The sequence below is a fragment of the Scyliorhinus torazame genome, chromosome 15 (assembly GCF_047496885.1).
Source record: "Scyliorhinus torazame isolate Kashiwa2021f chromosome 15, sScyTor2.1, whole genome shotgun sequence".
Classification (NCBI taxonomy): Eukaryota; Metazoa; Chordata; class Chondrichthyes; order Carcharhiniformes; family Scyliorhinidae; genus Scyliorhinus; species Scyliorhinus torazame.
The window spans coordinates 126,185,217-126,209,025 of record NC_092721.1 but is presented as its reverse complement, the minus strand read 5'-3'; the positions used below and the strand labels follow the sequence as shown (position 1 = coordinate 126,209,025).

Genomic DNA, 23,809 nt, shown 5'->3' with positions numbered 1-23,809 from the left:
GCTGTGCAGCGGTTAGCACATGTCTCAGCTCTAGCATAGTTCTTAGTGTATTAAAGCCTTCTTTACAGTTTACACTCTAAGCGTCGTTATTGACGGTACCTCATTACCTATGCCTGGTTTGGAGTGTGTTGATTAGCGTATTTTCGTTATTAAGTAGTTAACAAGTAATTACCCATTTGTTCATACGTCTCCCATTATAAAGTAGTTGGGAACTGGGCGCAAAGGTTTTCTTTTGTAACAATCTGCATAGTTATTGGCTGGGCGAAAGAGAGAAAAGACTGTTTCGCCATTCTCTAGAACATTCGGCTTAGATTCTCATCTCTCCTCGCCACCCTCTTGCAACATGCTGTCAGTAGTAGCTGAGGGCGATATTCTGAAGGGTCATGTGATCCACTCAACCAAATCGGTATTAGTACGCGGGATCACAGAGCACAGGCGTTTTCTTTGTTAGATCCTAGAGACATGACTGAAAGCACTGAATCTGCATCACCCTGTAAATAGTTGCTGTGCTCATAAACAATTTGTTCATTCACAACCGGTGGAGTCAAGTTACTACACAGTCAGATACCATTGCCTTTGCGCTGTAACAATTTGTCCCTCCCTTCCCCGACTTACAGGCTGCTCTTCACCCCAGTCCTGCACTGAAGACCCAAGGATAATCAACAAAATATTTGGGAAAAAGCAACCTGGGTGGATGAGTTCCAATACACTGAAGAGTAAGTGCAGATTTGTGGCCACATCCACTCACATTTCAAGTAATGGCTAGAATTTTTTTCTGTATTTTGGATTACATTGTGGGACAAGGCAGGGATGTCCGCTCTCCCCATTGCTTTTTGTCTTGGCAATAGAGCCACTGGCAATGGCGCTTAGAGTGTCAAGGAGTTGGAAAGGGGTAATGCGGGGGGGGGGGGGGGGGGGGGGTGAGAGCATAGGGTTTTGTTATACGTGGACAACTTGCTACTTTACATTTCGGACCCATTGGGTGGCATTAGGGGGAATTACGAACATTTTGGGTGAGTTCGGCCGGTTTTTCGGGTATAAATTAAACATGGGGAAGATTGAAGTTTTTCCGATTCAAGCAAGGGGACAGGAGGGGAGGCTGGGTGCGCTACCGTTTAAAGTGGTGGGGACAACCGTTAGGTACTTGGGCATTCAGGTGGCGCGGGGATGGGAACATTTGCACAAATTGAACTTGGTGCAGTTGGTTGAGCAGATGAAGGGGGATTTTAAGAGGTGGGATGTGCTCCCGCTGTCGTTTGTGGGGCGGGTGCAAACCGTGAAAATGACGGTGCTCCCGTGATTCCTATTCGTTTTTCAGAACCTCCCAATTTTTATCCCAAAGGCCTTTTTTAGGAAAGTTGACACCCTGATTTCAGGATTTGTTTAGGCAGGGAAATCCCCCCCCCGGGAAAAGAAGATGCTGCTGGAGCGGGGACGTTTGGGGGGGGGCAGCCAAAGTTAATGAACTACTACTGGGCAGCAAATATAGCCATGGTCAGGATGTGGGTAGTAGGAGAGAGGTTGGTGAGAGAGCGGATGGAGGCAGCTTCTTGTAAGCGCACTAGCTTAGGGGTACTGTTGACGGCAGCTCAGCCGTTCTCACCGGCTAGGTACTCTACGAGCCCGGTGGTGGTGGCGGCACTGAGTGTGTGGGAACAGAGGCAGCAGCACCTGGGGCTGGAGGGTGCCTCGGTTTGGGCGCCGAATTGTGGGAACCACAGTTTTGCCCAGGGAAGCTGGATGAGAGGTTTTGGGTGAGGCGGCGGGTGGGGATCGAACGGTTCAGGGACTTATTTGTGGGGGACAGCTTTCCGAGCTTAAAGGAACTGGAAGAGGAGCATGAGCTGCCCAGCGGGAATGCGTATTTACACGTATGGGATTATGTCAGGAAGCAGGTATCTTCCTTTCCCGACCGGCCACCCCCGGGGCTGCAGGACAAGGTGGTGTCAAAAACAGGAGTTGGTGAAGGTAGGGTGTCGGAGATTTATAAGGAATTGATGGATTGGGATGGAGCCCCAACAGGAGAAGTTAAGCGGATGTGGGAGGAAGTGTTGGGGGAGTGGTGGTGGTGGTGGTGGGGGGGGGGGGGGGGGGGAGGAGAGAGAGATAGAGGCTGTGTTATGGGAGGAGGCTCTAAGGGGAGTGAACGCACCCTCGTCGTTTGCAAGGCTTGGCCTCATTCAATTTGAAGTAGTCCATAGGGCACACATGACAGTGGCCAGAATGAGCACGTTCTTTGTGGGGGCAGAGGATAGGTGGGGGTATGCTGTATGCTGACTTAGGTATTGAAGGTTCTCCCGAGTCCAGGGGGCAAGAGAGGCCGTTGTCTTAGCATTTGCCTCCCTGGAACCAGGAGACGGATCTTGTTGGAATGGAGGGACTCAGGGCCGCCAAAACCGGGGTGTGGGTAAGCAACCTCGCGGATCACTTCCGGGTGCGGCTATGCAGAGCTAGGTCGCATATCCGGCAGCTCCCGCTTGGAACGGACTTTTGGGCTCTTTTACAGGGCCCCCCCGGCATGTGTTTGACATTTCCCAGTGTGGGAAGAAGACTGCAATATTCCCCCGACAGTGTCCCCCAGGAAGGGTATGTCTCTGGGTTGCCAGACACGGCAGAAACAGTAAAAGATTTGGCTTTGGCTGCAGGTTTAGACAAAAGCCTCTTCCAGCATGCAGGTGGGGGAAGGGCAAGCTTAAAGCTGCAATCTGACTTGACTCTATCAAAGGTGAATTCTAGCAGCAGAGGGAACAACTGTGAAAAGATCTACCAAGGCCATTGAAGAAGCAGGGACGAGGCTTCCGGTGGCGGCCATGGAGGAGTAGGTCGCGCAGTCGGCAGCTCCCGTCTGGAACCGACTCTCAGACCTTTTTCAGGAGTTTCCATAGACTTTTTGGGGCAGACTGGTGAAGCAAACACTGCCAACTTCTATGAAACGGACCAGAAGTGTAACGGCCAAAGGAGTGGCACTGGAGCAACGGGAGAAGCGAGGGAAAGAAAAAAAAATGGCTGCGGCCAGGGACAAAGGGGAGCTGCAGGAGTTCATCAAGCGCTGCTTCGAGGAGCAGCGCGAGGAGATGCGCAAAGAGATGTTGGCGCCTATGCTTTCGGCAATTGAAGGACCCGGGATCACGCAGAAGGCCCACGAAGCTAAGATCCAGGAGGTACAGAAAAGAGTCAGTCAGAATGAGGACGAGCTCATGGGCCTGGCGGTGAGAGTGGAGCAGAACGAGGCGCTACACAAGAGGTGGGCGGGAAGACTCGAAGACCTGGAGAACAGGTCGAGGAGAAAGAATCTGCGAATCCTGGGTCTCCCTGAGGGAGTGGAGGGGGCTGATGCCAGGGCATACGCGAGCACGATGCTCGAGGCGATGATGGGCACGAAGTTGGACGGGGCACATCGGGTGCTGGTGAAGAAGCCCCAGGCAAATGAGCCGCCAAGGACGATGGTGGTGAGGTTCCACTGGTTCACGGACAGAGAGTGGGTCCTGAGATGGGCCAAGAAGGAGCGGAGCAGTAAGTGGGACAATGCAGAGATCCGTATATACCCGGACTGGAGCACTGAGGTTGCAAAGCGGAGAGCAGGTTTCAACCGGGCCAAAGCGGCGTTGTACCGGAAAGAAGTGAAATTCGGAATGCTGCAGCCAGCGCGACTGTGGGTCACATACAAGGGCCAACACTATTACTTTGAAACGCCTGAAGAGGCGTGGACCTTTGTACAAGCCAAAAAGTTGGACTCTAACTGAGGGTTTGAGAGGGTGGGGGGGATGTTTTGGGGTTTGATGTGTGATGGTTGTTGTATATAGGGGGTCAATCATGCGCAGGAAATGTTACATGGGCTGGGGGGAGAGAGACAAGGCCGCGACAGGAGCTGCGCCAGAGGGGGCGGAGCGGGCTTTGGAAAGCGCGGGGTGTTTTCCCGCGTGCGGGAAGGGGAACGAAGGAATGCATATGGATTGGGAGACTCCCACGCGGGGAGGTCAATGGGACGGCGGGGGAAGCCGGGGTCAGCAGGCGTCAGCTGACTTACGGGAGTGACATGGGGGGGGGGGAGCAAATAAGCTAGGCAGGGGTCTAGTGGGGGGAGGGGAGGGAGGGGAAAAAGGGTTGCTGCTGCACTGGCCGAAAGGGAATGGGACATAGAAGAATTGGTCGGGACGGGGGAACCCCCTCTGGAGGACTGGAGGGTGAGGGAGGTGTGGACACGGGACAGACCCAGAAAAGGAGATGGCTAGTCGGCGGGGCGTTGGGGGGGGGGGGGGGGGGGGCGGTGAGAGCCCCTCCAAAGTGGCTGATAACGTGGAATGTGAGGGGCCTGAATGGGCCGGTGAAGAGGGCTCGAGTGTTCGCGCACTTAAAGGGACTGAAGGCGGACGTGGCCATGCTCCAAGAGACACATCTGAAGGTGGCGGACCAGGTCAGGTTAAGAAAGGGATGGGTAGGACAGGTATTCCACTCAGGACTGGACGCGAAGAATAGAGGGGTGGCAATATTGGTGGGAAAGCGGGTGTCATTTGAGGCCAAGACTATTGTAGCGGACAATGGAGGGCGATATGTAATGGTGAGCGGTAGCTGCAAGGGACGTGGGTGGTGTTGGTAAACGTATACGCCCCGAACTGGGATGATGCAGGATTCATGAAGCACATGTTGGGGCGCATTCCGGACCTGGAGATAGGAGGCCTGATAATGGGAGGGGACTTCAATACAGTGTTGGATCCAGCACTGGTCCGCTCCAAATCAAGGACTGGAAAGAGGCCGGCGGTGGCCAAGGTACTTAGGGGGTTTATGGATCAGATGGGGTAAGTGGACCCATGGCGGTTTGCAAGGCCGCAGGCCAGGGAATTTTCTTTCTTCTCCCATGTACACAAAGCCTACTCCCGTATAGATTTCTTTGTTCTGGTTAGGGCGCTCATCCCGAGGGTGGAGGGGACGGAGTATTCGGTTATAGCCGTTTCGGACCATGCCCCGCACTGGGTGGAACTGGAGCTGGGAGAGGAGAGGGACCAACGCCCATTGTGGCGGCTGGATGTGGGACTGCTGGCGGACGAGGTGGTGTGTGGGAAGGTGAGAGGGTGTATCGAAAGGTACTTGGAGGCCAACGACAACGGGGAGGTGCAGGTGGGGGTGGTATGGGAGGCGTTGAAGGCGGTGATCAGGGGAGAGCTAATTTCCATTAGGGCTCATAGGGAGAAGACAGAGTGTACGGAAAAGGAGGATAGTGGGGGAGATTTTGAGAGTGGACAGGAGATACGCAGAGGCCCCGGAGGAAAGATTACTTGGGGAAAGACGACGGCTCCAGACGGAGTTTGACCTGTTGACCACAGGGAAGGCACAGTGGAGGAAAGCGCAGGGGGCGACCTACGAGTATGGGGAAAAGGCTAGTCGGATGCTGGCACACCAGCTCCGTAAGAGGATGGCAGCGAGGGAAATAGGGGGAGTCAAAGATGGAAGGGGAGCCACGGTTCGGAGTGTGACGAAAATAAACGAGGTATTCAAGGTCTTTTATGAAGAGCTGTACAGATCCCAGCCCCCAGCGGGGGAAGGGGGGATGAGACGATTCCTAGATCAGCTGAGATTCCCGAGGGTGGAGGAGCAAGAGGTGGCTGGTTTGGGGGCACCAATTGGGTTGGAGGAGCTGAGCAAGAGTTTGGGGAGCATGCAGGCGGGGAAGACCCTGGGACCGGACAGATTCCCGGTGGAGTTCTACAGGATGTACGCAGACCTGTTGGCCCCGCTACTGGTGAGGACCTTTAATGAGGCAAGAGAGGAGGGGACCCTGCCCCCGACAATGTCGGAAGCGACAATTTCTTTGATCCTAAAGCGGGACAAGGACCCACTGCAATGCGGATCGTACAGGCCGATCTCGCTCCTCAATGTGGATGCAAAGTTGCTGGCAAAAGTGCTGGCCACGAGGATCGAGGACTGTGTCCCGGGGGTAATCCACGAGGACCAGACGGGATTTGTAAAGGGCAGGCAACTAAACACCAATGTGCGGCAGCTCTTAAACGTGATAATGATGCCATCGGAGGAGGGAGAGGCGGAGATAGTGGCAGCTATGGACGCGGAAAAGGCCTTTGACCGAGTAGAGTGGGAGTACCTCTGGGAGGTGCTGCGTAGGTTTGGGTTCGGGGTAGGGTTTATCAAATGGGTTAAGCTCCTTTACAGAGCCCTGATGGCGAGTGTAGTGACAAACCGGCGGAGGTCGGAGTACTTTCGGCTGTACCGAGGGACGAGGCAGGGGTGCCCCCTGTTGTTCGCATTGGCGATCGAACCATTGGCCATGTCATTGAGGGAGTCTAATAAATGGAGGGGGGTGGTCCGAGGGGGAGAAGAGCATCGGGTGTCGCTATATGCGGATGACCTGTTGCTGTACGTGGCGGACCCAATGGAGGGGATGGTGGAGGTCATGCAGACTCCAAGGGAGTTTTCGGGCTATAAGCTCAATGTAGGGAAGAGTGAGCTCTTTGTATTACAGGCGGGGGACCAAGAAAGAGGGATAGGGGACCTACCGCTGAAGAGGGCGGAGGGGAGCTTTCAGTATCTGGGGATCCAGATAGCCAGGAGTTGGGGGACCCTACATAAACTGAATCTGACGAGGTTGGTGGAGCAAATGGCGGAGGATTTCAAAAGATGGGACATGTTACCGCTCTCGCTGGCGGGTAGAGCGCAGTCGGTCAAAATGGTGGTCCTTCCGAGGTTTCTGTTTGTGTTTCAGTGCCTTCCCATCGTGATCACAAAGGCCTTTTTTAAGAGAGTAGGCAGGAGTATTATGGGGTTTGTGTGGGCGAATAAGACCCCAAGAGTAAGGAGAGGGTTCCTGGAACGCAATAGGGACCGAGGAGGGTTGGCGCTGCCAAACCTGGGGAGCTACTACTGGGCAGCAAATGTGGCGATGATCCGCAAGTGGGTTATGGAGGGAGAGGGGGCGGCATGGAAGAGGATGGAGATGGCGTCCTGTAAAGGAACGAGCCTGGGGGCGTTGGTGACGGCACCGCTGCTGCTCTCGCCGACAAAGTATACCACGAGCCCGGTGGTGGCGGCAATGCTAAGGATCTGGGGCCAGTGGAGACGGCACCAGGGTGCAATGGGAGCATCGGTGTGGTCCCCGATCAGGGGTAACCACCGGTTTGTCCCGGTGAAGATGGACGGGGGGTTCCAGAGCTGGCATCGGGCGGGGATTGGAAGAATGGGGGACTTGTTCATTGACGGGACGTTTGCGAGCCTAGGGGCACTGGAGGAGAAGTTCGAGTTACCCCCGGGAAATGCCTTTAGATATATGCAGGTGAGGGCTTTTGTGAGGCGACAGGTGAGGGAATTCCCGTTGCTCCCGGCACAAGAGGTTCAAGACAGGGTGATCTCGGGTGCATGGGTCGGGGAGGGCAAGGTGTCGGAAATACACCAGGAGTTGCAAGAAGAGGGGGAAGCGCTGGTAGAAGAGTTGAAGGGTAAATGGGAGGAGGAGCTGGAGGAGGATATCGAGGAAGGTCTGTGGGCTGATGCCCTAGGTAGGGTTAATTCCTCCTCCTCATGTGACAGGCTCAGCCTGATACAATTTAAGGTGGTCCACAGAGCGCACTTGACGGGGGTGAGGTTGAGTAGGTTCTTCGGGGTAGAGGACAGATGTGGAAGGTGCTCAGGGAGCCCGGCGAACCATGTCCATATGTTTTGGTCATGCCCGACACTGGAGGGGTTCTGGAGAGGAGTGGCGGGAGCAATATCTCAGGTGGTTAAAGTCCGGGTCAAGCCAAGCTGGGGGCTAGCAATATTTGGAGTAGTGGACGAACCGGGAGTGCAGGAGGCGAAAGAGGCCGGCATTCTGGCCTTTGCGTCCCTAGTAGCCCGGCGAAGGATCTTGCTAATGTGGAAGGAGGCGAAGGCCCCCAGCCTGGATAAATGATATGGCTGGGTTCATATGGAGAGGATTAAGTTCGCCTTGAGGGTCTGCGCAGGGGTTCAACAGGCGGTGGCAACCATTCCTAGACTATCTCGCGGAGCGGTAGAGGAAGGTCGGTCAGCAGCAGCAGCAACCTTGGGAGGGGGGGGGGGGGGGTTGTGGAGGGGACGTCCTGGGAGGGGGGGGGGGGGGGAAAGAGAGGGGGAGGGGAAAGGGGGGACTGCCTGGGAGGGTGGATGAGCAAGAGATAACATGAAGGGTTGGGAAAACTGGCACGTACGGGTGAGGGCCAGTGTACAAAGCTGTGTAAATATATCATTTTGCCATGTATATATCTTGCTCTGCGCGATTTCTCTCTTTTCTTTTGTTACGGGGGGGGGGGTAATTGTTTGTAAGGGAGAAAAATTGTGTTAAAAAACTTTAATAAATATATTTTTTTAAAAAGCAACCTCGCGGAATTCCCGAAGTTGGAAAGGATTACGTTCTCATTGAGAGGGTCTGTGGGAGGGGTTTGTCCGGAGATGGAAGCAGTTTATTGACTTCTTCTAGGATAGTTAAGACGACAGCAGAAAGGGGGGGGGTTATTTATTGGCTACATGATTTCCTGTTTATTCTCTTTTCTTGGTTTTGGATTGTGTTTTATGTATATATTTGTAAATGCCTTAATAAAAATATTTGTAAAAAAAAAAAAATCTTTACTTCTCAGAACATGTACAGATGGATCCACACCGAGGGCTCTACATGTTCCACGGCAACAGTGCTGCCAGCCCACTCGGACTCTCAGTTGGACGGCTCACATTTTCTCAGATTGGAAAGTGCGGCCCCAGGGAGTCAACTTTGATCACCAACACCATATTCTGGATTTCTCGGTGCTCGCTGAAGTATTCAATAGCTTCTAACATGATGGTGAAGCAGAGCATCAGGAGAAAAACGGTGCTGACCAGCGCTTTCATCAACTGAAGAGCAGGAAAAAGAGGTCATCAATGTTCTGATCAGCGGCATATGTAGAAGCAGCGACCTCTGGCTGAATAATCGATTACAGAGAAATCAGGAAAATAAAGCCGCTCACTTTGGCTCTTTGACACATCACTGGGGCTACATTGTATTTTCTTTCGTTTATTATTGAGCCTGAAAATCGGTGGGTTGGGAACACAACTCCTGATATTACATATATTTAAATAGGTAAACTTGCTTCAATATCAGTTACAATTTAAGTAGGTGTTCCCAGGAGCATATCCACCACTTAAAATGGGATATTCCTGTATGGCAACTAGCTTAACTGTTACTCATACTTTGAAAGCAATGTAATGCCAGATCATATTGTCCCACCTTAATTCATTGGTCCAGAAAGGGAGTACAGTCCACCTATTGCTGCAATTAAATATTTCTTAAATGGTTTGGGGGTGTTTGGCTCACTACTTCTAACCAGCTCTAACCACTGTTCCAAATATTGATCACAATGTGTATGATGAGGAACGTCTTCATATCCATCTTAAATTTACTTACCACTATTTTGAACCGCTGCCTTCCTGTCTCTCTAATATTAACTTCAACACATTCTGGATTTATCATATATTGATGCCTTTATAAGGTCACCTTTCAGACATTTCATTTCTAGACTAAAAAACAGAATTTCTCCAGTATTTGCTCATCAATGGAGTAGACACCAGCTTTCGCTCTTCCTTGCAGCACCTCTGGTATTTCCTTTGTTTCTCAACTCAATGGGTATAGCTGCTGGATCATACCTGGCATGCCCCACTTACAGGGGCTGCTGTGAGTGTACTGAAGGAAAGCATATAGTACTTTAAAAATTTGGATTTTAAGACTAATATAGTCTCAATCAACATTTTGGACAAGGTCGGCATGATGGAGCAATGTTCAGAAGTGTCCACAGCTGTTGAAAACCCTCCTGGAAACCAGCCCCCAATTCCCATCTCCAAGAGAGAGCAGAACAAATATCAGATAAAACTAAAACTCAGCAACCACCCATAAGAGGTCTCTATAAGGGACCAGAACTTCGACAAAGAAATAATCAATAAGAATGTGAAAGAGGACTGCTAAACAGTTTTAAATTGAAACTAATGTGCTACATAACCAAATAACATAACAAGAAATTTCTGATCATTTGTTTCTGAGGCATGAACTTTAAGACCTGCACAATTGCACAAATCAGTAATTGGAATTCACAACATACTGCCCCACACCTAACAAACACATCCACTCCCTTGACGAGCCAATAGGGAGAAATATGGTATGTTGGCAGTAAAACATATACTTGTATGTGCATGTGTGCCTAAGACAAACAATCTAATATAGGACTTGCGCAAACACAATTATCAAATGCCTTGAATGGATGCTATATTCAGATAACCAAAGGCTAACCTTGTAAAGAAATAATTTTCAAAGTAATATAATACTGATTCCCATCAGTGCAGATTTTGCATAATAAGAGAGAGCAACAAGTTCAAACACAGGGTACGATGGGAAAAAGAGTCTGATCATTGATGTTCTGGGACAAACCATAGAATTCCTACAGTGCAGAAAAGGGTAATTCGGCCCGTTGAATCTTCACCGACCAAACAGCATCCTACTAGGTCCTCTCCTTCGCCCTAACCCCATAATCCCACCTCAGCTACATATCCTTGGAGAGTAGGGGGAAATTTAGCATGGCCAATCCACCTAACCGGCACATCTTAGGACTGTGGGAGGAAACAGGAGCACTCAGAGGAAACCCATGCAGACACGGGGAGAACGTGCAGACTTCACCCAAGGCCGGAATTGAATCCGGGTCCCTAGCACTGAGGCAGCAGCTCTAACCACTGTGCCACCTTGCAGCCCCAAATGGTTTAAGTCATCTACAAAGAGACTCATTGTTTCTAAAATCATTTTTGGTTGTGTCATATTCTACACACAAATTGAAAAAGGCTAAACAGGATGGCAATCTATGCAGCCAATGGAAGACATATTGGCTTATAAGGTTTTTATCAAAATAATGGTGTAGCTAATAACACAAACATCACAGTGACTGAGGGCATGATCATGGAAATCTTAAATGTTTTTCCTCAGAGATGTACCATATTAGATTTACAAAAAACGCATTTCACTATCCAACTCATTTCACCATGAAAATCCATTGAATATATATAGACACAAACTAAACTTTTAAAAATAAATTTAGAGTACCCAATTCATTTTTCATTCCCAATTAAGGGGCAATTTAACGTGGTCAATCCACCTACCCTGCACAACTTTGGGTTGTGGGGGTGAGGCCCATGCAGACACGGGGAGAATGTGTAAACTCCACACGGACAGTGACCCCGGGCCAGGTTCGCACCCGGGTCCTCAGCGCCGTGAGGCAGCAGTGCTAACCACTGCCCCACCGTGCCACCCACAAACTAAAATTACATAAAGTTAGACCCAGCCTGATTTGGAGCTATATTAAAGGTGCATAAATAATTAATTACAGCTGGATATTTTCAACAATTTGATTTTAATTAGCACCAATGAACCTCTTTAGCATCTGAAAATGAATACTTGCTGTGTCTCACTCTTGCAGGTTTTAATTATAGTTGGGAGATTTTTTTTTTTTTTAAACTTTAAATTTTAAAAGAAAACTTGTGTTTCAAAACTTCTCTTTCTCTCAATCCAATTTTTTCCCCTTTTTCGAATTTCCACATTTCCTTCTTAGTCCTTTATTTCACAGTCCTTCAGTCTAGTGAGTAAGGAAAAACTCCAATCCCAAATAATCAGTTTCTCTTGCTGCACTGTTCTCAGTTTGCACTTCCAGAAACCGGTGTTGCAAAATATCACCAAAATGAAATGGGCATGGGCAAGTCACTTTCACAACAAATTATAGCCCAATGAGAATGCACAGTCTGTAATTTGTAATTCGCTCCATTATACAATGTCTAAAAGAATAATTTCGATCACATTGTATTCTCACCAATATTACCCCCTGTTCCCAGTCACACATCCTTCTATGCGGTTGGTGGCACGTTATCCTCACTGAATTGGTGATCAAGATGAAATAGCAAAGACATATTTCCTGCATACCATGTGCAGAGCACCACAAACCCTGGTGTACACGTTGCACCTGGTCTATGTTAATATTTAGAAGTACAAGGGGCACAAACAGTACAATGTCTTGGCTGAAAAAAAGGAAGTTTCATAAACAGCTGTAGGCTTTCCTCTAGCTTAAAATTAACATGTTTTCAATTGTGGTTTAGCAGTCTGTCAGTCAGAAAACAGACTGAATTTCCAAAATGCAGACCAAATGGAAATAAAATTGGAATAGGAAAACTAGATTTCACCTGAAATTGTAAAATAATTCGTCAACAGCTTGCAAGATAATTGATGGGCAACTATGTAAAACAGCCTACAACTTGGTACAAGCACAAAACACCGATGCTGAACAAATACAAAGATCGGTCTGATTTATTAAACAGTCAGAATGGTATGTTCAACTCTGTTTCCAGGGGGGTTGTGCAGAGCACAATGCTGTAACCAACAACGATATGTTGTACCATTGAGACTAGAAAGCTAAAAATTAAGAAATGACATGTTGGTGCAGTGGGCGTTATGCATCACTAAAAAAAGTAACATCTTTAATTAGCGTGAGAAGCGACTTCTGACCATCTCCTGCAACTCTGCCACATCAGGATTGTTGGCCACTACTGGCATTGCAGGAGGCCTGGAAAAAAAGAGGAACTATGGATGCCCTCAAACCTAGGTAAGTCAGAGATAATAAGGGCTCTCTTCTTTGTGGGTGAACAGGCGCATCCATTGTGATTGTTCAGCTGGCAGAATCTGAGGAGTTAGCTATGTGCAGAATAGGTTAAGAAAGGGTTAATGAGATTAGCCCCTGCACTAAGCGTACAAGGCAAGTAGCTCTGAGCAAGGAGCCTAGTATTACTGGAGCTTTCTGCTCACAGGAAAGCCTTGATGGGTTTGGCAGTGCAGGAAAAAAAAGGTCAGAGCTGAAGGTTTATCAGAGCGGGATTCAAGCCTGAGATGGTAGCAAGAGTACGAAGAAACAATGATGACTTGGGATACAGTTGAAGGAAACAAAATACCTAAAGGAAGGAATAGATGCTAGCATCTTATGAAATGGCAGGGAGAGAATGAAATAGGAGAGAAGGGCCAGGTGGGGTTGAGGGGGAATTGTGGTGGCATTGATAGAGGTAATGAATTTATTTCAAGAGCAGGAGCTAAACAGCCATGAATGGACAGAGGGAATTCAGGTTACACACACACACACACACACAAAGGTTAAGGATAAACATTGCCTCGCTTTAAACCGAGGTAAAAGATGGTATGACAGATGGCGAAGTCTGAGGTTCAGTTGGTAGACAGGGTGGTGTCCATACTTTATTGCAGCACTCAGGAACCTTCTGCAGAACAGGATCCAAACAACCACTCCAGTCACATGCAGATAATTTTACAGCATTTACAGCAGTTGGAACAGCATTGAGATTATGTATTTATAACTAATTGAGACATTAATTAGATTGTGTAACTTCAGCTCAACAGAAGTGGAGAGAAAAAAGTTGACTCTTTTTTATTTACAGAATATTGTAAGTATTTCACAATAGTCCACGGGCAGATGTAATTTCAATGCTCAGAGTACAATTTTCACAGAAATAAATGTGAATCTTATTGTTAACTCACATTGCGAGAAGCACATCACAATCCAATCAAAGAAAAAATTGGGGAATATTTAATACCCATAAGAGAACATTTGAAAGATCAAATTCCTCCAAACAATGTGTATATCTGTTTTTGTAAAATTATTTTTTTATAAATGCATGTAGCTACATACATATATGATGTAACCTATGATGTAACACAAAATGGCATATTTCCTGAAATTTGGAAAGTGAAAAATATTGAGGGGAACAGATAGGGTAGATAGGTATAAAAAAAACTATTTTCATTGTTTGGAGGAGTATAAGACTGGGAACATGTCTAAAAATTAGAGTAAGACCTTTCAGTTGGTGAAATTAGTGAACAATTCTGCACACAAATGGTATAGGGAACATCTGGAACTGTCTTCCCCAAACAGCATGTAGCTACTTAGTTCGGTATTTGTATTTTGATATCCCATAAGAACATGTTACAACCATAATAAATCCTGAGTACGTCTTGAGCATTAATGATGATTATAGCCTACTACATTTAAGTGTGGAAGACAATAGTTTGAAATGAAACGGTCTGGACAAAATTTTGCACTGTTTCCTAAACCTTTCCTGAAGATTTTCAAAACATATTTCAGCTTGAAAATTCCACATAGCCAGATTTTAAAAAGGTGTGATTAGAGATCCAACCAACTTGGTAGATGTAACAAAAGTCCATACATTAAATTCAATAAATCTTTGTTTGGAATTAGATTTCAGCAGAATCAAGTTACTTTTCATCATCATTGATTTTTAGATTTTAGTCTTAGATTTTTAAAAATAAATTTAGAGTCCCCAATTTTTTTTTTCCCAGTAAAGGGGCAATTTAGCGTGGCCAATCCACCCAACCTGCACATCTTTGGATCGTGGGGGTGAAACCCACGCAGACATGGGGAGAATGTGCAAACTCCACACGGTCAGTGACCCAGGACCGGGATTCGAACCCGGGTCCTCAGCGCCGCAGATGTCTTAGAATTTAACACAGCCCTATTAACTAACATCTTTATAATTGATGAAGCAATATACAATTAGTGCAGCAGGAAACAAAAACTACATCAACATGGAACATTGGAGACCTGTTTGTATTGCCCAAATTTGAAATGGTTTAAAATTATAATTAGTTATATATTTAACCCATGATCATATTCTTATTTAGGTAATACAGCTACAAAGCATTACTTACACTACTATATCCCCATGCAATAGAAACACTCTCACAAAACAAAACTTCAAATTGGAGTTCCTTCATTTGAGATGGTGTTCAGTATCATAATGTGAAAAGAATTTACCCCATTTTTGCAGACTCCCAAGATCTCACCCACATATGCATGCATGCATGAGGGTGAATCAGTCAACAGGACCCACCCCCTGGATCAGATGGTTTCCATCCTAGGATTCAAAATGGGAGTATGTGAGAACAGTGCAGATACCCTAACCATAATCTTCCCACATCTGGGAACTATTCCTTTAGATTGGAAAATTGTGCATGTCACTCCACTAAAAAAAAAAAAGGGGGGGGGGTGGAGTTGAATAATCTGATTTTCTTTTTAACAAGAGGTAACCAAAGTAGTCGACAAGGGGACATTGATGGATGCTTTATAAAATTTAAGAGGCTGGAATCTGTTCATGGAATTGGAGACCAATTATTGGCCTGGTTAGTGCAGTAGCAGCACACAAGGATTAAGGGTAATGGGCAGAATAGAACTGGTGGTGTCCTGCAAGGATCTGTGTTAGTCTCAATTATTCGTCATATTTATCAGCGACTTAGATGATGAGATAAAAAGCCATATACCCACTGGATGATACTTTAATAAATCCTTGGACCCCCACTGTTTTTACCTTTCCACCAATTAGGAAGGAATTGACACAAAGAAAGGTTACATCATAGGCAACGTAGATAGAACCAGAATTCCTAAAAGATTAAGTGAGAGGGCAGAAATGTGGCAATGGATTTGAATGTAGGCAATGCTGATGATTAAAAAAAACCCAGTATACTTCATAATTTGGTGGAAAGCTAAAATAGTGGGTTCAAAGAGACTTGGGGTTCATATACATACATTATTAAAATATCATGGACAGGTACAGAAAAAAGTAAATAAAATGCTTGCCTTTATATCTAGAAGACGTGGGGTGGGATTCTTCCCTACCCGGCGGGACGGAGTGGCGTGTACCACTCCAGCGTCGGGCCGCTCCAAATGTGCAGAATTCTCCACACCTTCAGGGGCTAGGCCTGCCCCGGAATGGTATGCGCCTCTCGGCCGGCGGGAAAAGGGCTTTTCACCATGCCAACCAGCACCGGAGCCTCCGCCGGCCAGCGCGAGTTGGTGCATGCGCAGGAGCGCCAGTGCGTGTTGGCGTCATCCCCGCGCATGCGCAGAGGGCTTCATTTCCGTACCGGGAATGGCGGACCGGTACAGCCTCTGGTGCGGAAGGATAGAGTGCCCCCACGGCACAGGCCCGCCCGCGGATCGGTGGACCCCGATCGCGGGCCAGGTCATCGTGGGGGCACCTCCCAGGGCAAGATCCCCCCGCGCCCCCCAAGAACCCCAGAGGCCGCCCGCACCGCCAGGTCCCGCCGTTAAGGGACCTACTCCAATTTACACCAGCGGGACTGGCAAAAGACGGGCGGGACTTCGGCCCATCGCGGGCCGGAGAATTCGTGCAGCCCCGGGCGCCCATTGAGTCGTGCCGGAGCCAGCCATTCTCCGAGGCGGGTGGCGCGACTCACTCCAGGCCGTTTTTGGGGGGCCGGAGAATTAGGAGGACGGCGGGGGCGGGATTCACGCCGACCCCTAGCGATTCTCCGACCCGGCCAGGGGGTCGGAGAATCCCGCCCTAGATCACAAGGAGATAGAAGATGTGATTCAGCCACATAAAACCTTGACTAAACCAGACGTGACCTACTGTGTGTAGTTCTCGGTACCACATTAGGAAGGATACATTGACTTTAGAGGGAGTAGAATGGATTTTGCCAGAATCATAGCTGGTCGCCAAAGAGTTAAATTACAAAGCGATGTTACACAAAATGGCATATTTCCTGGAATTTGGAAAGTGAAGGATATTGAGGGGACCAGATAGGGTAGATAGATAAAAACTATTTTCATTGTTTGGAGGAGTGTAAGACTGGGAACATGTTCTAAAAATTAGAGTAAGACCTTTCAGTTGGTGAAATTAGGAAACAATTCTGCATACAAATGGTATAGGGAACATCTGGAACTGTCTTCCCCAAACAGCAGTTGATGGCAGGCTAATTGTTAACTTTGAACCAGAGATTGATAAATTCTTGTGAACCAAAGGTATTATGGGATATGAGACAATGGCAGGGGTGTGGAGATGGCACAACAGCTATGGTTTCTCAGAATGGAAGGACAGGTTGAAAGGGCTAAATGACCTACTCCTGTTCTATATCCCCATAATTTGTGTCAATGCCACTACTTGACCAGTTTTAGGGTGGTGGAGATACCCAAGTGAAAACGGGTGGGACATGATTACTCGCCTATTGATTCCATTGGATTAGGGCTATTATGGGACCGGGAGAGGAGTGTGCAGTTAATTCTAGTCCCACTACTCTACAGATCGCAACATAGCATAAATGTTTAATTCACTCAGCAAAATGACCAATTGTTCATCTTTGCTACTTCTATCAGCAATATAAAATAGACTTTAACCAGGCCCCTAGCACGCAGATGCATACATGCAACTTGAAGTCCCTCTGGACTTCAGGCATTACAAGAGGAGGGAGCAAAACGGTCTTCCTTCACTGTCTTCTTCCAAGGGTCACACACACTGACTTTAAAATAAATGTCCAGAGAGCACATCTCCCAGGCTGGGTGTTTTCAGCCAATTGGTAGGCATCCAAGGCCTGGCATCAGCAGGGTTTTATGTTAAATCAAGTAACAAAATAACTTTTCTCTCACCAGGTGTCCCACTGGACAGCTAGCAGAAGACATGTGATTTCTTGGGGGGAAAATAGCCTGCTTACAGACCGAAATGAACTTGTAGCATTAAAACAGCTCAGGAGGAAGCATGCCCAAAATTCAATGTCCTTCCTATTTTCCAAAAAGAATATTCGTCATAGAACTTCAATTTACACATTGATGTAAGCAGCAGGAACAAGTTATTCAACAAAGCAAGGATAAGTGTATCAGGTAAACCCAGTATTAGTTTGTGCCAAAGCATGTGGATAGCACATCACTAAGGCAAGCGAACAAATATTTTGTAACATTTCCTTCACCAATATACTCTACACTAAATGCAAGAATTGTCAAAGCAAGTGCAGACTTCAGCAGATGGGAATGAAGAGCCGTAAGTCCCCCGACCAAAATGAGAGTCTACAGAGCGATAGCCATACCCAATATATGTGAGACATGGGATATTGCCATGCCAGGATGCTCAACCAGTTCCACTTGTCTTCAGACGCTTCTGAGTATCAGATGACAGGACAAAATACCAGACATTGAGGTGCTCAGCCAAGCTGGCGTGCCAAGCATCCACACCACATTGAGATGATCACAACTCTGTTGGGCTGCTCTTGCATAATGCCTGACAGTGGTTTACTATACTGAATATTTTATGGATAACTAGACTCTGGTTGGGCTCAATGGCAATTAAAGGAAATGCAATAAGGTAACCTTGAAGGCTTCATTTGGGATTTTTGATTTCGACTTTGAGTCCTGGGAGAAGCTTCACCTGGCACAATCAAATAAAAAAGGATGCAGCCTCCGTTGAAAACAAGTGTAGATCAGAAACGGAGAGGAGGACTTCCGGGTGCGGTGATGACCAGCTAAGTCGCACGTTTCGGCAGCTCCCGGTGGAAAGGACTTTTGGGCTCTTGATAGGAGCCCCAACGGCAATTTTAACGGCTAAAAACACTGTGCAGTAAACCAGAAGGGAATCCCCCCTGGACACGGATGGAAAAAGGAGGGGAAAGTGGCCGGATTGCGGTGGATCCTCTAGAGCAGCGGCAAGGAAGGCAAGCACAAAGCAAGATGGCGTCGGAAGGAGACAGTTTAATATGGGGCCCTGACCAACAAGAGTTCCTGCGGCGTTGCGTGGAAGAACTTAAAAAGGAGATGAAGAAGGAGCTGTTGGCCCTGATATTACAGGCAATTGAAGGGCTAAAGGAGGAGCAAAAGACCCAGGAGCAGGAGCTTCGGGTCGTGAAGGCAAAGGCTGCTGAGAATGAGGACGACATACAGGGCCTGGTGGTGAAGACAGAGATGCACGAGGCACAACACAAAAGGTGTGCAGAAAGGCTGGAGGTGCTGGAGAATAATGCGAGGAGGAAGAATTTAAGGATTCTTGGTCTTCCCGAAGGTGCAGAAGGGGCGGACGTCGGGGCATATGTGAGCACGATGCTGCACTCGTTAATGGGATCGGAGGCCCCGACGGGCCCGTTGGAGGTGGAGGGAGCCTATCAAGTTATGGTGCGAAGACCGAGGGCTGGAGAAATTCCTCGAGCCATAGTGGTGAGATTTCTCCGATATAAGGACAGAGAGATGGTCCTCAGATGGGCAAAGAAAACTCGGAGCAGTAGGTGGGAGAACGCGGTGATCCGCGTATATCAAGATTGGAGTGCGGAGGTGGCGAGAAGGAGGGCAGGCTTTAATCGGGCCAAGGCGGTGCTGCACAAAAGGAAGGTTAAATTTGGAATGCTGCAGCCGGCAAGACTGTGGGTCACACATCAAGGGAAACACCACTACTTTGAAACGGCAGAAGTGGCGTGGACATTTATTGTCGAGGAGAAACTGGAAGAAGCGGGTTAGAAAAAGAACGTTTGGGACAAAGTGGTGGGGCGAATATGTGGGGTGAAGAGGGGGGGGAAAAAATGGGGAAGAGATGATTTCCCAAGTTGTTAATCCTGCGACCCTGTAACTTTTCTCTCTTCCCCATGCCGTGGGTGAGGGGGAGGGAGGATGAGGAGCTGGGGGCGCCGGCCATTGGGAGCGGGGCCAAATGGGAAGTGCGGGCTTTGTTCCCGCGCTATGGTAATCATGGCGGGAACAGGGAAGCAGGAAGGAGGGGGCCTCGCACAGTGGGAGCCGAGGTCACGGGGGGAAGCCGAGGTCGGCCAGAGTTCGCTGACTTCTGGGAGCAACATGGGGGTGCAATTACGCTAGTGAGTGATCTAGCGGGGGTGGGTGGGGGGGGGGGTTAACTGGGTTGCTGCTGCTGGGGAGAAGGGGGAGCTGGTATGGGGTGGGGTGGTCGGGGCGGGAGGGCGCCGTTGGGGGGAGATACGGCTACGTGGGAACCGGGTGAGGAGCTGGATTGAAAAAGGAGATGGCTAGTCGACAAGGGGGGGGGGTAAAGAGCCCCCCCAACCCGGCTGATCACGTGGAATGTGAGAGGGCTGAACGGGCCGATAAAGAGGGCACGGGTACTCGCACACCTTAAGAAACTTAAGGCAGATGTGGTTATGTTACAGGAGACGCATTTGAAACTGATAGACCAGGTTAGACTACGCAAAGGATGGGTGGGGCAGGTGTTTCATTCGGGGCTAGACGCAAAAAACAGGGGGGTGGCTATACTAGTGGGGAAGCGGGTAATGTTTGAGGCAAAGACCATAGTGGCGGATAGTGGGGGCAGATACGTGATGGTGAGTGGCAAATTGCAAGGGGAGGCGGTGGTCTTAGTGAACGCATATGCCCCGAACTGGGATGATGCCAACTTTATGAGGCGTATGTTAGGACGTATCCCGGACCTAGAGGTGGGGAAGTTGGTAATGGGTGGAGATTTTAATACGGTGCTGGACCCAGGGCTGGACAGATCGAGGTCCAGGACCGGAAGGAGGCCGGCTGCAGCTAGGGTGCTTAAGGACTTTGTGGAGCAGATGGGAGGAGTAGACCCCTGGAGATTTAGTAGACCTAGGAGTAAGGAGTTTTCGTTTTTCTCCTATGTCCACAAAGTTTATTCACGGATAGACTTTTTTGTTTTGGGAAGGGCACTGATCCCGAAGGTGACAGGGACGGAGTACACGGCTATAGCTATTTCGGATCACACTCCACATTGGGTCGACCTGGAGATAGGGGAGGAAAAAGAACAGCGTCCACCCTGGAGAATGGACGTGGGATTATTGGCAGATGAGGGGGGGGTGTTTAAGGGTGAGGGGGTGTATTGAAAGGTACTTGGCACTCAATGATAATGGGGAGGTCCAGGTGGGAGTGGTCTGGGAGGCACTGAAGGCAGTGGTTAGAGGGGAGCTGATATCTATTAGGGCACATAAAGGAAAGCAGGAGGGTAGGGAAAGGGAGCGGCTGTTGAAAGAACTTCTGAGGGTGGACAGACAATATGCGGAGGCACCGGAGGTGGGACTGTACAGGGAAAGGCAAAGGCTACATGTAGAATTTGACTTGTTGACTACGGGTAATGCAGAGGCACAATGGAGGAAGGCACAGGGTGTACAGTACGAATATGGGGAGAAGGCGAGCAGGTTGCTGGCCCACCAACTGAGGAAAAGGGGAGCAGCGAGAGAGATAGGGGGGTGAGAGATGAGGAGGGAGAGATGGAGCGGGCAGCGGAGAGAGTGAATGGAGTGTTCAAGGCATTTTATGAAAGATTATATGAAGCTCAGCCCCCAGATGGGAAGGAGAGAATGATGTACTTTCTGGATCAGCTGGAATTCCCTAAGGTGGAGGAGCAGGAGAGAGCGGGACTGGGAGCACAGATTGAGACGGAGGAAGTAGTGAAAGGGATTGGGAGCATGCAGGCGGGGAAGGCCCCGGGACCAGACGGATTCCCAGTTGAATTCTATCGGAAATATATGGACTTGCTGGCCCCGCTACTGATGAGAACCTTTAATGAGGCGAGGGAAAGGGGGCAGCTGCCCCCGACTATGTCAGAGGCAACGATATCGCTCCTCCTAAAGAAGGAAAAAGACCCGCTGCAATGCGGGTCCTATAGGCCTATTTCCCTCCTGAATGTGGACGCTAAGATTCTGGCCAAGGTAGTGGCAACGAGGATAGAGGATTGTGTCCCGGGGGTGGTTCATGAGGACCAAACTGGGTTTGTGAAGGGGAGACAGCTGAATACAAATATACGGAGGCTGCTAGGGGTAATGATGATGCCCCCACCAGAGGGGGAAGCGGAGATAGTGGTGGCGATGGATGCCGAGAAAGCATTTGATAGAGTGGAGTGGGATTATTTGTGGGAGGTGCTGAGGAGATTTGGCTTTGGAGATGGGTATATCAGATGGGTACAGTTGCTGTATAGGGCCCCGATGGCGAGCGTGGTCACGAATGGACGGGGATCTGATTATTTTCGGCTCCATAGAGGGACGAGGCAGGGATGTCCTCTGTCCCCGTTACTGTTTGCACTGGCGATTGAGCCCCTGGCCATAGCATTGAGGGGCTCCAGGAAGTGGAGGGGAGTACTCAGGAGAGGAGAAGAACACCGGGTATCTCTGTATGCGGATGATTTGTTGCTATATGTGGCGGACCCGGCGGAGGGGATGCCAGAGATAATGCGGATACTTGGAGAGTTTGGGGATTTTTCAGGGTATAAATTGAACATGGGGAAAAGTGAGTTGTTTGTGGTGCATCCAGGGGAGCAGAGCAGAGAAATAGAGGATTTACCGTTGAGGAAGGTAACAAGGGACTTTCGGTACTTGGGGATCCAGATAGCCAAGAATTGGGGTACATTACATAGGCTTAATTTAACGCGGTTGGTGGAACAGATGGAGGAGGACTTTAAGAGATGGGACATGGTGTCCCTGTCACTGGCAGGTAGGGTGCAGGCGGTTAAAATGGTGGCCCTCCCGAGATTCCTTTTTGTGTTTCAGTGCCTCCCGGTGGTGGTCACGAAGGCTTTTTTCAAAAGAATCGAGAAGAGTATTATGAGTTTTGTGTGGGTCGGGAAGACCCCGAGAGTGAGGAGGGGATTTTTGCAGCGCAGTAGGGACAGGGGGGGGCTGGCACTACCGAGCCTAAGTGAGTACTACTGGGCCGCCAATATTTCAATGGTGTGTAAGTGGATGGGAGAAGAGGAGGGAGCGGCGTGGAAGAGATTGGAGAGGGCGTCCTGCAGGGGGACTAGCCTACAAGCTATGGTGACGGCACCGTTGCCGTTCTCACCGAAGAAATACACCACAAGCCCGGTGGTGGTGGATACATTGGAAATTTGGGGGCAGTGGAGAGGGCATAGGGGAGGGACGGGAGCTTCGGTGCGGTCCCCTATAAGAAATAGCCATAGGTTTGTTCCGGGGAGAATGGATGAGGGATTTGGAGCATGGCAAAGAGCAGGCGTAGCACAATTGAGAGATCTGTTCGTAGATGGGATGTTTGCGAGTCTGGGAGCGCTGACGGAAAAATATGGGTTGCCCCAAGGGAATGCATTTCGGTATATGCAACTGAGGGCTTTTGCGAGGCAACAGGTGAGGGAATTCCCGCAGCTCCCGACGCAGGAGGTGCAGGATAGAGTGATCTCAGAGACATGGGTGGGGGATGGTAAGGTGTCGGACATATATAGGGAAATGAGGGACGAGGGGGAGATCATGGTAGATGAGCTGAAAGGGAAATGGGAAGAAGAGCTGGGGGAGGAGATTGAGGAGGGGCTGTGGGCTGATGCCCTATGTAGGGTAAACTCATCGTCCTCGTGTGCCAGGCTAAGCCTGATACAATTTAAGGTGTTACACAGGGCGCATATGACTGGAGCACAGCTCAGTGAATTTTTTGGGGTAGAGGATAGGTGTGCGAGATGCTCGAGAAGCCCAGAGAATCACACCCACATGTTCTGGTCATGCCCGGCACTACAGGGGTTTTGGGTGGGGGTGGCAAAGGTGCTTTCGAAGGTGGTGGGGGTCCAGGTCGAACCAAGCTGGGGGTTGGCTATATTTGGGGTTGCAGAGGAGCCGGGAGTGCAGGAGGCGAGAGAGGCTGATGTTTTGGCCTTTGCGTCCCTAGTAGCCCGGCGCAGGATATTGTTAATGTGGAAGGAAGCCAAACCCCCGGGTGTGGAGACCTGGTTAAACGACATGGCAGGGTTTATAAAGTTAGAACGGATTAAGTTCGTACTAAGGGGTTCGGCTCAAGGGTTCACCAGGCGGTGGCAACCGTTCGTCGACAGAAAGATAGAGGGAATGGAAAAGAAGAAGACAACAGCAGCAACCCGGGGGGGGGGGGGGGGAGGGGGGAAGGAATCGGACAGACTCTCAGGGATGTTATTGTATGTGTATAGGCACTTGTTTTAGGTAATGTATATTGGACTGTTAGATTGTATCTTTGGAGAGTATTTATTTTTGACAAGGCAG

General features: G+C 49.1%; 1 protein-coding gene across 2 annotated transcripts in view; it reads right to left on the bottom strand.

Moving 5' to 3' along the window:
• Positions 1 to 23,809, bottom strand: part of LOC140391802 (LIM and senescent cell antigen-like-containing domain protein 1) — a 183,141-nt gene that overhangs the window by 136,841 nt on the left and 22,491 nt on the right. The gene's annotated exons all lie outside the window — the stretch shown is intronic.